Genomic DNA, 13,171 nt, shown 5'->3' with positions numbered 1-13,171 from the left:
GAGGGGAGCGTGAGAAGGGTTTGGGGGTATTCATAATGTTCTGTTTTTGACCCAGTGCTAGTTCACTTAGTGAAAATTCATCGGGCTGCACGTCAGGACTTGTGCACTCTGCTTGTGTATGCTGTAACCCAATAAAATACTTTTTAAAGAATGGTAGCAACGATGTTTTGACAAAGCGTGGTGGATTCAGCAGGCCCAACAGAAAATTTTCTCAACAACAGCCACGAGTCATTTCCTCTGGTATATGATTTGAGTTGGATGCTGGCTCTCTCCTTGATAACTTATCACTTACTAATATAGAGCAAATGTGTTTCTTTTTGTAGGCCTAGAGAAAGATTAAAGCCAACCATGATGGTTAATTTCATGTGTCAAATTGGCTGAGTCACAGTGCCCGGACACATGCTCACACATTACTTTGATGTTTCTGTGTGGGTGATTTTGAATGAGATGAGCATTTAAATTGGTGAACTTTAACGAAAGCATCATCCTGCATAATGTGAGCCTCCTCCAATCAATCGAAGACTTGAATAGAACAAAATACTGACCTCTTTTGAGCAAGAAGCAATCAGCCATGAGAAGGCCTTCCGACCTGTTCTACAGCATTGGCTCTTCCTGGCTCCATGGCAGACTGCCTTCAGACTCAAACTGCAGCAAGACTCTTTCCTGGGTCTCCAGTTTGCCAGTCCACCCTGCAGAATTTGGACTTGTCAGCCTCCCTAATCATGTGCGCTAATTCTTTCAAAACATAAATAAAAATATATATGCAAAAATATACATATGCACACAAACACACACAAACAAATCCTGTTGGTTTTGTTTCTCCAGAAAACTTTGACTAATGGACCTGTATTCTTGGCGTCTGTCTTGTATCCTTTTTTATTTAAGCTGGCTATCTGCTGGATGGTCTATGTCTCTCAGAGAGCCAGTAAAACTTGGCCCAGTCCCAATTTCCATGGCCTTATGAGGCTCCGAAGCTTCTCTACAGCCTCTCTCCATCTGGAACTTTCTTCCAAACACTTCCCTCTCCTTCAATACGACCTTACAATTCACACGCAATCCCTCTCTGGTTCCCATTTTTAAAACATCATTTATCACAAGCATTTCGTGAATTTATCGACTTTATTAATGATTCGAGATGGTAAAGAAAGAGTTCTGTATTGGTCAGGTATTGCCACAATGCGCTGCGTAATAAATAATCTCAAAGCACAGTATTACACAACAATAAGAATATCTCTGATCACATGTCTGTGGGTTGGCTGGGGTTTGGCCAACAGTCTGGACTTGAGTGGACTTGGAACAAGCTGCATGTTGGGCCTACATCTGTTCCACCATGTGTTTCTTCTTACCCTTAGTCCTGCAAATACCCAAGGCATGTTCTTGCTATGGTAAAAGTCAGGAGTGCAACAGAACAAAATCCCACCCAAGAGCCTTTCAAGCCTCTATCCATGTGATACCTGCTAACATCCCACTGACCAAAACAAGTCACACAGCCAAAGCTAAAGTCAAAGGGCAGAGTAAAACACCTCACCCCTTTCCCCCCATGTTTCGGGCCATGGCAAGGGTGTGGGAGAATTAAGATTAATGATCTGAGCTCCCATATGGGGCCTCCTGCCAGTCCCCAGCCTCCCTCTCCTTTCTCTCTTCTACTTTGCCTCTCTCCAGAAAGAACATCAAGAAAAGCCTTCCCTGGCCTCTGCAGAACAGTGTCTCTTTCATTGGGCCTGAAGCATTGTTTTATTCTACAAAGCTGAGGGCATCTTCTCAATGAAAGTGAGTCTCTCCCCAGGAAGCTGGCTGAGAAAAGTAATCAATTCAAAACCTCATGTAGAACAAACAGAGTCCCCTCACAGAGTCTGTGGCTGTGATCGTGCTGAACCAAAAGAAAAGTAACCCATCGCCTTTCAAGCCCCCAAACCCTTTCTCAGCAAGCTCTGAAGTGGAAAAAAGATTAATATTGCATCTCCAGGCTCCTGAGCACTAAAAATAAAGAATAAAATTCCTCTGCGGAGTTGCTTGGGCCTTTTTCTGAATGCACCTCTGGCCAAAAAACAAAACAAACTCTTTCTAGGGATCTCAGGGGCAGCACTTTAATGGAGGAGCAATGAAGAACAAAGCCTCCCATCTGCCAGCACTAAAGATGATCCTCGGGCAAACTGGGGAAAATAGAGCAGAAAATTAAGGCTTTGCTTGGTCTCCTCTCCCAGGCTCAGTTCTTGCCAGTCCAGACCCACAACACACCCTGCAAAGAAGTAAGCATGACGGAGATCAGGAGTGGAAGCAGAAGACAGCCTGGGCATTGGCCCTCTCCAGGACTGCTTTGATGCTAAGCCATTTTATGCCTGGATAATGAACATACCCACAGCACTCCTGGGTCAGAACACTGATATCACTCTCTCTGTTTTTGCTCCAGAAAAGCCACTGAGTTGTGTTACTTGGTTTAGTTTGGAGGGAATTGAGGAGTAGAGCAATATAATCAGTTTACATACAGTCCTTCCAGAAAGATGAAAATAAATTGAGTTTTCAGACACAGGTTACAACTCATGATGAGGCTGCAGCCTGCTGGGAGGCCATGATTCTGGGGGATGGTGGAGCTGACCAGCAGGCAGGAATGGGGCTGTGATTTTGCATTGATTCTAACTTATACTTTTTTCTGTATCTTAGCAGTTCTGAAGTTGGGATGCATCTTAGTATCGAAGCTTCCTTAAAACCACTTCCTCTACAAAGTAGTCATGTCATATAGTTGCCCTTGCCTGTTACATGCATGAATATCAAAAGCACCAGTATCAAACCTTGCAGAGTGGTATCCGCCATATGCATGAAAATCCTGAAGCCTCTCTTAATTGGTCCGGGGCGGGGTGAGAAGGGAAAACATGCCTTCAAGAGCCCTCCCCAAAGCAGGAATCAGAAGCAGGCGGCAAAACCAGCTTCAGAACCCTGGGCCAATGCTTTAGTTCATGCATGGATGATAAAAGGCAAACTCATAGAAGGAGTGAGTAGGATGGTGGTTATCAGAGGCTCAGGAATGGGGGTAGATGAAGACAGGAGAGATGTTGATCAAAAAGTTCAATGTTCAGCCAGGGAGAGGGTCAAAGCTTTAGTGATCTATTGCACAGCATGATGACTATAATTAATCATAGCATTGTATATTTTGAAATTGCTTAAAGATTGGGTTTTTAATATCCTTATCACAAAAATTGATAAGTATGTGAGGTGATAGATATGTTAATTAACTTGATTTTATCATTCTACAATGTAAACACATATCAAAACATCACATTATACCCCATAAATATATGCAGTCATTATTTGTCAGTTAAAGATGAAATTAAAGAACAGAATTACCATACTACAAAGGCTCTTCGTGGCACTCAGGATGACATTTCCAGAGGAGTGGAGAGACCACAGGCAATCACAATTTGTAAGTCAAAAGTCAATCAGAAAAATCAGGTCAATGTTAAGAAACTTAGAATGTATTAACTAATTTTATTTTGCTTATATTTTTTTTATGTTCATCCAAGAGTACTATGTTATAAAAATCCTTATCTAATTAAATGTGAAAAGCCCTTTCAAATAAGTTAAAAATAAAATTCTAAAGAAAGCAGGATGCCACACTTTTCCATTGCAATCTTAGTTCTTCCTTAGTGAGACAGAAAATAAAGATGCATTTGGGATTAGGTTGAGTTAAAGGTCTCAAATCTAATCTCCTGGGTCAATCACAGCACCTGAAAAAGCGAGCCAGCGACAGGCAGAATGCTGAGCCCCAGAGTTTTTAGTCAAAGTCCCCACCTTGCTTTGGGGCACGTTCCTCTTCCTCCCCTCTTGAATGAAAAACCGCTTCCCTCAAACATCAAGCGCTGCTGCCTTCCTGGCCCAGATCAGTTTTCAGGAAGTCTTGTTCTTTTTTTCTCTTTGGGGGACAAGTGACACAGAAGGCAAACTGGAGAACATGCCTTGCAGGTGGAGGGAGTGTTGTATTTTAACAATGGGAAAAGAAGGACCCTCCCAGGGTGGGATTTCACACACTGGCTATTGGAGCAGACAAGGGAAAGGGTTCTCTCATCCTCCACTTGAAGTCTGGCCATTGGGCGGTAGGCTAGAGTAGCCAGTGAGGACATTCAGCACAGTGTGGGCAACCGGACGGGTTGGATTTGAATTTATAAAGAACCTGCCTTCCTTCCTTCATGTTCCAAGCAAATGTTCCAGGTGTTTAAGCCACATACTGGGGAGGTATGTTAGATAAGCCTCATGCTGGGGAGATAGGTGGATGGGACGCAAATCTGGCAACTACCCATCAACAGTAGAACAGGTAAGTAAATTGTGGTATATTCACAAAATAAAATATGATACGACTAAGAGTATGAATGAGCCAAAATATGTGCAAGAAATGCATCCTTCCTTTGGGAAAGATCTTTCCTTTGGGAAATATCCTTCCCTTTGGGTTACAGAGACAGCGTGGAGCCGAGGAATCCAGACACAAAATCAGAGTGCGTGATGTTGTTTATAGGAAGAGCAAAAACTGGGGAAACTAAATGATGTTATTTTTAAGTTGGGATTGTGGTTTCCCTGGGTGGGGAGACTAAGTAGGGACTAGAAAGGAGAGAAGGGGCACTGAGGTGCTGGAAGGGATTCTGTTTCTGGATCTGGAAATTGATTTATGAAAATACAGGTGCCTATAGTTTATTAAACATCATCAAGTTGAACACGGGATGCATGCACCTTCTGCATTATGGGTGTTATTTGTCAAGAAAAAGTTTGTTAAAAAGGAAGATTCTTCCTGTGGATCATATGGGGCAAAAAAACAAAAAGGAAGATCCTTCCCTTAGGGTGGCAGAGACTGGGAAGAAACCCAAACAGGCTGGCTACAGGATCTGAGGAAGGGCACTATATTAATTTACTAGCTTACATTTTACCACTCTGCTAATAGCAATGTCCCAAACAAATGATATGTCCCTGCAACTTCATGAAATAGGGATCTGCACACAAAAAGTGTTTCCCCTGAGAGCTCCAGGAAATGGATTTCACACACATCAAGCAAAAGGGGCCAGGCAGGGTGGCTCATGCCTGTAATCCCAGCACTTTGGGAGGCTGAGGTGGGTGGATCACCTGAGGCCAGGAGTTCGAGACCAACCTGGCCAACATGGTGAAACCCTGTCTCTAAAACTACAAAAATTAGCATGGTGGCAGGTGCTTGTAATCCCAGCTACTTGGGAGGCTGAGGTAAGAGAATTGCTTGAACCTGGGAGGCGGAGGTTGCAGTGAACCAAGATCGCGCCACTGCACTCCAGCCTGGGCAGCAGAGCAAGATTCCATCTCAAGCAAACAAACAAACAAAAGATTGCAAACGGTCTCCACTTCCTTATTAAAAGAAGACTTGAAAACACACACCCATGCACACACTCAGTGACCTCTAATGGCCATGATTTGTGGCCGAGGCTGGACTACAGCACTGTTTCAGTCATCCCATTTGCCCATTTTTTTGGCCTCCAAACTCTACCCAGCCAGCAGTCACGCTCTGAGCCCCACTGAGTGTAAGCAGTTATTTATTCCATCAATATTGACTGAGCACCTATCACCATCCAGGCCCTGTGCCAGATGTTTAATTTGGCAGCAATCGTTGGAGGCAGGGAACACAACCCCCATTTTTATAGATGAAAAAGCTGAGATTTAGGGCCACCAGAGCACTTCTCCAAGGTCACAACCAGGTGGAAGTGCACAACTGTCTGCAGCTGCAATTCACCCCTATGCACCATTCCTTGCTAGAAACTGTAGCTTGATTTTCCAGTTATCAAATACTGCATAATTAGCCACCCCAAAACAGTGGCTTAAAACCAGAACAATGATTTGCTCATGAATCTGGGAGTTAGCTGGGTTCCACTGTGTAGTCCTTGCTCAGGGACTCCCATGTGTTTGCAGAGACATGCAGTGTCTGCGGCCCTCTCCAGAGATTCCTCACTGGGAATCCAGGTATCCCCAAGCATCTCTGTCTGGTCTCCCCACATAGGGATCTCAGGGTGTCAGAACTTCTCTCAAGGGGAAGAAGTCTACAAGAAACCAGCAGAAGCCTAGAAAGTCATGTAGCATTAATTCTGCCACCTTGTGTTCATCAAGGCAGCCACAAGGGCCCACCCCCGCTCAGAGGGAGGGGACCTGGATCCCACCTCTTGATGGCAGGAGTAACAAAGAATTTGCAAAGGTTTAAAACCACCACAGCTGGTAAGTTTGTTACAGTGGCTGTTGACTATGATGACTATCAACATTTCCACTCTCTTCCTTCACTTCTGATGTGCACTTCACTGCCCTACTTCCCACCTCTGAGTTTGGCCATGTCACTTGCTCTGGCCCTAAGGGATGTCAGCTCAATTATGTGTGTCCCCTCTGCCATCGCCATGGGGAAAACATGCCCATACCACGCCACCGCCCAGACCATGCCACTGGTCCAGAAAGATCCAGACCCACCAGCCTGAATTAGCAGATCCTCAGTCAGACTGCAGGTCCGTGTGTATTAATCAGTGCTGTCCTAAGTCACAGAGTTTTGAGATAGCTTGTGACTCAATGTTTTTGTGGCTCTAAGTCATTTGGACACTGCCACTCAAAAAAGACATTGGAATCCAACTTCAGAGAAAATATTTGGGAGAGAAACCTTATAACTAATCATATGCCACAGAGTTCTTCAAGATGAAGAAAATATAAACAGGAGACAATTTTAGATACTGGCCAAGCTGGTCACTGACATCTCAGAAAGTTTTCCAAGGTTCTGTGCCTAAGTACCCCAAAAATGGACTTCTCCAAAGGGACTCCCACCCAAACCATCACCAAGTACTGCCCAGGGCTGTCTGCCTTGAACAATTCATTAATTCAGCTCATTGTGATGCTTAATCCCCAGGGGGTATTTGATGTGCATCGGTGTGCAAGTGTGTGTTGAGCTTTATGTATTATGTGGGCATGAAAATGGGAGAGCATCTCAGAATTCTTTGTAATAAAGAAAAATGGAAATTCATCGTACACTGGTCAGTTGTCTTGAGCTCTGATACTGGCTATTTCTTTAAAATAAAAAAGGAAAGAAATTTTATTTTCTCTTTACTAAATAAATTTCCCTTGGAAAAATTATTGCCTCTATATTGTTGGTTCACTTACACTACCCCATTTCTTATGGGGCCTCCCCCTACCATCACCCCAATTTTCTCCCTAAGAGACAATGAGAAGTAACTCAATCAATGACAAGAGGCTGGAATCAGAGGTAGAGAGCTTTCCAGCTTGAAGGAATATGAGAGGACACCTAGTCCAACTCAGCAGATTCCCTGAGAGGCGAGGCTTGAACCAAGAGAGGGCAAGTAGTCTCCTGGTGACCACACAGCGGGCTTGGAATAGGCCAGTTTGGAATAGACCTCAGGCCTCTTTCAAGAGCTTCCCTGGAAAACTGGTGAAGCCAACCAAGCAGGGCATAGCAACCATGGCCTTGCGTCATTCAGTTTTCTTCTCTGGATGTCAGTTCATTCATCTCTAAAACACATGCCCTGGATTAAATGAGTTTCAAAGCCCTGTCTAGCTCTTTGATTTTTTTTTTTTTAACAATTTAAAGAGGAGGTCAGGAACACTAAATCTCTCTCAACAAGACGTCTGGAACCAAGCAGACCCATTTCCAAATCTCAGCTCCACCGTGACCTTGTGCTCTTATGCAAGTCACTTGACTTCTCTTCCCCTAAGTGACCCAGTAGGCAGACAAAGTACCTACTGTGGCCACACACAATTCAAAGGCACTGAGGGATTTTTTTTTCCAGCATCATTTGCTATATGGCAGTTGCATTTGTTAGAGAGATACTTTCCTAAAGACTGCATGTAAATCCCAGCTCACTTAAATCAAGACCAACCTTTCCATAGTAATAACACAAAGCACGGTGGGTTTCCCTCTTACCAGCTGAGAGGAGCCCCATCTTGGTTAAGTGTCAATAAAGCTCACAAACCAGTCTATTTTAGATGCTTTTGAAATTATGAGATTCCCAACTCTCTTTAATCTCTTGATATTGTATTTCATATTTTGGTTGTAAAGTGAGACTTCATTTTTATTTTATATTAAACTATTTCAGAATCACATAATCAAATTTACATAAAAATAACCATAATTATGTATAATCATGTCTCAAAATACACGTCAAGCTAGTCATTGTGGAGAAATACCCAGAACTTAGTCTATCTTGCACTTAATTTATGGTTTGGCATAGTTTTATTTTTTAAATTTTTAATTACATAGGTTGGAAGTAGGGGAAAGCTCCACCACTTTTCTTTTTTTTTAAAATTTATGTATTATACTTTAATTTCTGGGGTACATGTGCAGATTGTGCAGGTTTGTTACATAGGAATACACGTGCCATGGTGGTGGTTTGCTGCATCCATCGCCCCATCAACTACATTAGGTTTTTCTCCTAATGCTATCCCTCCCCAATCCCCCACCCCCTGCTATTTCTCCCCTAGTTCCCCACACCCCAGGCCCCAGTGTGTGATGTTCCCCTCCCTGTGTCTGTGTGTTCTCATTGTTCAACATCCACTTATGAGTGAGAACATGTGGTGTTTGGTTTTCCGTTCTTGTGTTAGTTTGCTGAGAATGATGGTTTCCAGTTTCATCCATGTCCCTGCAAAGGACATGAACTCATCATTTTTTATGGCTGCATAGCATTCCATGGAGTATATGTGCCACATTTTCCTTGTCCAGTCTATCACTGATGGCATTTGGGTTGGTTCCAAGTCTTTGCTATTGTAAACAGTGCCACAATAAACATACATGTGCATGTCTCTTTATAATAGAATAATTTACAATCCTTTGGGTATATACCCAGTAATGAGATTGCTGGGCCAAATGGAATTTCTGTTTCTAGGTCCTTGAGGAATCGCCACACCAACTTCCACAATGGTTGAATTAATTTACACTCCCACCAACAGTGTAAAAGCATTTCTATTTCTCCACATCCTCTCCAGCGTCTGTTGTCTCCTGATTTTTTAATGATTGTCATTCTAATTGGTGTGAGGGCACCACCACCTTTCTGAAGCCAAAACCTCAGCAGGTTCATCCTCCCAGTGGAAATTAAGCTAATTTCAGAAGTAGAGGTAACCAGAAATAAGATAATACATGTTAAGCCCTGAATGCAATGCCAAGAACATAGGTAAATGTGCCCAAAACACCACCTCTTATTATCTTCCCTTTCTTGATTAACTTTAAATACTAACTTGCTTTAGGGTTACAAATATTCAAGGGAAACAGAGACCATCTGGAGTCATCTCTGCATTGTGGAGGGGTCCCACAAGAGCCCATTGGAGAGGTAAAGATGGCGTTGTGGATCTGGGCACCACATTCTCTGATCCTCCAAAACCACTTCCCATGGCGTCACACAACCAGCCCACCCAAGCACACCATCCCCTGTCCACATGTGTACGGCCTTGGGATAACTTTAGACTTGGAATAAAAGGTGGCGCCACTAGGAATACAAATGGTGGCTTTCCTTCTTCCCTGGACCGTTTCTCCCTTTGAGTCTGTTTAAGGACCTATTAGGCTGTGGCCTGGACAGACACCGAGATGAAGCACTCAATTTCATGGAGCAGGGTTTGGGTTTAGGTCTTTGTTCACTGTCCCTTCATTGATGTCATAGAGCCACCTCCATCTTCATGGTCACCATCAGGGCTTAGAGGAGTTTGGGGTTACACATTTCAAGATGAGGAGAAAACCTAAATCTTTCTGGCAACTCCAGCCTTAAGGGTGCCATCACCCACCCCAACCTTCTTTTCCAGAATAAAATAGAGGTGGCATGGGGTTCACACCATAGCAGGTGGTTCCAGGTCTCAGATTATGTAAGGATGACCACCAGAGTTCTGGCTTCAGTCTACAAAGCCTGGCCCCAGTCTCCAGTCTTCTGCCACTGACCCACTTTCTCCATCTTCACTGGTCTTGCTCTGTTCCTGGAACTCATGGTCCTCTGTGAGCCACAGGGCATTTGCACACACTGTTTCCTCTGCCTGGAATGGTCTCATCTCTGCTCTGCCCCAGGGACCTCCCACTCATTCCTCTGATCTTGTTCCTCAGGAAGTCTGTTCTAAGCCCCTACCAAGTCTATGAAGAGCCCTTAAGCTTTCCCTCTTGAGCCTTCACTATGTGTGTAGGCAGGCACCACACTGGGAGTTCCCTGAGGATGGGAGGTGTATTAGTCCACTCTCACTCTGCTAGAAAGAACTGCCCAGGACTGGGTAATTTAAAAAGGAAGAGGTTTAATTGATTCACAGCACTGCAGGGGTGGCAAGCCTCAGGAAACAAAATCATGGCAGAAGGGACAGCAAACACGTTCTTCTTCACATGGCAGCAGGAAGGAGAAGAATGAGAGCTGAGTGAAGGGAGGAACCCCTTATAAAACCATCGGATCTCCTGAGAACTTACTATCATGAGAATAGCATTGGGGAACCCACCCCCATGATTCAGTTACCTCCCAAGAGGTCCCTCCCACCACATGTGGGGATTATGGGAACTACAGCTCAAGATGAGATTTGGGTGGGAACACAGCCAAACCCTATCAGGAGGTGTCCATTTTGCTCATCCCTCACTCTCAACACAGGGCCAGGAAGGTAGATTAGGAAATACTTGCTTGGTAATTGTCACAGAATTAATGAATAAATGAATGCTTATGGACTCAAAACATCAATGGGTTTTCCCTTTTCTTCATGCAAAGAGCAGAATTCCATAAAAAGGGGATGGTTAAAGGGGGAGGTACTGTCCCTGGACTTCCTTTCCAACTCCAGACTTCTCAAGCTCCCGGGAGGCCCTTCTGAATCCCACCCCTAACCATGCTTTGGAGGTATCCCTGTAAAGGCCTGATTTTTTTTTTATTCTGCACATGTACCCCAGAATTTAAAGTGTAATAAAAAAATAGGTATACACGTGCCATGGTGGTTTGCTGTATCCATCACTGCATCATCTACATTAGGTATTTCTCCTACGGCTATCCCTTCCCTATCTCCCCACCCTCTGCTATCCCTACCCTAGCCACCCCCCAACTCCCTGACAGGCCCTAGTATGTGATGTTCCTCTCCCTGTGTCCATGTGTTCTCATTGTTCAACACACACTTATGAGTGAGAACATGTGGTGCTTGGTTTTCTGTTCTTGTGTCAGTTTGCTGAGAATGATGGTGGTATCACAAGGCTTCAAGAGGGGCCCCACATCAGACCCCGCCCACAGCAGGCTCCAGTCCTGCTTTGCAGACCTCAAAGGGCTCCAGTGAGAAACCGGCCCAGCTGAAAATCTATGGAACCCTTTGCCTAAAAACTGTGCTTAGAACCTGGGGATGGGGTCAGTCATCTCCAAGCCTCAGCATCACGCAAAATGCTCAGGTAACAAACCTGCACGTCGGAATCTAAAATAAAAGTTTATTTTTTTATTTTTTTACAAAAAAGAAAAATCTCGCTTCAGCTTTGCTGTTTTCTTTATTGATGAGAAGTAAGAGAAAGTACAGGCTATGCTACCTGCCGGCTGAGATCCCCAACAGTATGAGCAGTTCTCCAGGAACAAGCACAGAAACCTCCAGAAAAACCCACCATTACCCCACTTCACCTCCTCAGGCTACAAAACAAAAGCAAAGGCACTTTTGAAACGGGGCACTTTCTGATTAGTTCTTTAAGAAAAAACCATTCCTCAGCAGGAAATGACGTTCCAGAGGCTGCTAGACAAAAACATAGAAACAACTATAATCCAACTGCCCCTGAGTGAGCCACGCAGTCCCTCAACACAGCATGTTCTTCGGTTCCTCATGCCCCCCCACCCCCACCCCATCTCTGTGGCCACTCCAGGACCCCCCACCAAGAGCCTGCGGGAACACCTCCCAGGGCCCCTTTCTAGCCCATTGCAGGGCTGCCTGCAGATCTCATCCTGGGCTTTGGGAGCCTCCAGCTGTTTCCAAGAGTTAGCTAAACATCAATTTAATTACACTGCTGGGCTATATAAATATTATGTTCCACAAAATGGCACCAAGCAGCTATTTTTAGGAGGTCACAGATGTTTCTTGTGATTAGCCCAGTTACAGGTCTGGAAGAATTTTTTTTTTCCTTCAAAGAAAAGTCAGTGAGGATTCCCAGCTGTCATTTAGAGGTGGTTCCTGACATGGTTAAGCACTGGCACTGGGCTGTGCGTGTTCATGGCATGCCTGTGAGACTTCCAGTCTCCTCTGCCCTGTGTCTGGCTGTCGGTTTCCCTCTGAAACCTAGCAAGTGGGGCCCAAAGTTCAGGATCATGGAGCGGGTCAGAGGCCCAGTGAACCAGACACCAAATCCCAGCAAGGGCTGTTTCTCTACCACCGGACATGTCCTACCTTTTGATTTATGCCACAAACATTTATAAAGCGCCAACTGTGTGCAAGATAGCACACTGTAGCTGTCACTGCAAACTTTGGTAAGACACTAACTAGTATTAAGTGACAAAATGAGACTTCTGTTCCCATAGGTATACAAGAGGGCTCACAGCAATGCTATGTAAAATCGCCCCTAACTGGAAACCATCAAATACAATGGAACACCACTCAGCAATAAAACAAACGAACAGTAACTGTGCACAACAGCGTGGATGAATCTCAGACACAGAATTCTGAGTGGAAGGCGCCAGACACAGAAGAGTGTGCATTGCCTGGTCCCATTTACATAAAGCACAAAAATAGGCAAAACTAATGTCGATGGTGTTAGAGTCAAAATAGTGGTTATCCTGGAGGCAACAGTAACTACAACGGCGTGTGAGTGAGGATTCCTGGGGTGCCAGTCATGCCCTATTTCTTGAGCCAGATGTTGTGTTGGTTACATGGGCGTGTTTCATTTGGGAAGGTTTGTTGAGCTGCATACTTAGAATGCGTAGACTTCTTCCTATGTATGTTATTCTTCAATTTTAAAAATGCATTTAAAAAAATAAGTAAAAAGACAGGTGTGGTGGCTCACACCAGCACTTTGGGAGACCGAGGCAGATGGACCACCTGAGGTCAGGAGTTCAAGCCCAGCCTTGTCAGCATAGCAAAACCTCATCTCTACTAAAAGTACAAAAATTAGCCTGGCATGGTGGTGCACACCTGTAGTCCTTTAGGAGGCTGAGGCAGGAGGAGGTGGCAGTGAGTCGAGATTGCCACTGCACTCCAGTCTGGGTGACAGAGCAAGACTCCA

This window comes from Sapajus apella, unplaced genomic scaffold, assembly GCF_009761245.1.
Source record: "Sapajus apella isolate SASKATOON/1434 unplaced genomic scaffold, GSC_monkey_1.0 scaffold65, whole genome shotgun sequence".
Lineage (NCBI taxonomy): Eukaryota > Metazoa > Chordata > Mammalia > Primates > Cebidae > Sapajus > Sapajus apella.
The sequence above is the reverse complement of the archived record's forward strand: the minus strand, read 5'-3'. Positions refer to the sequence as shown.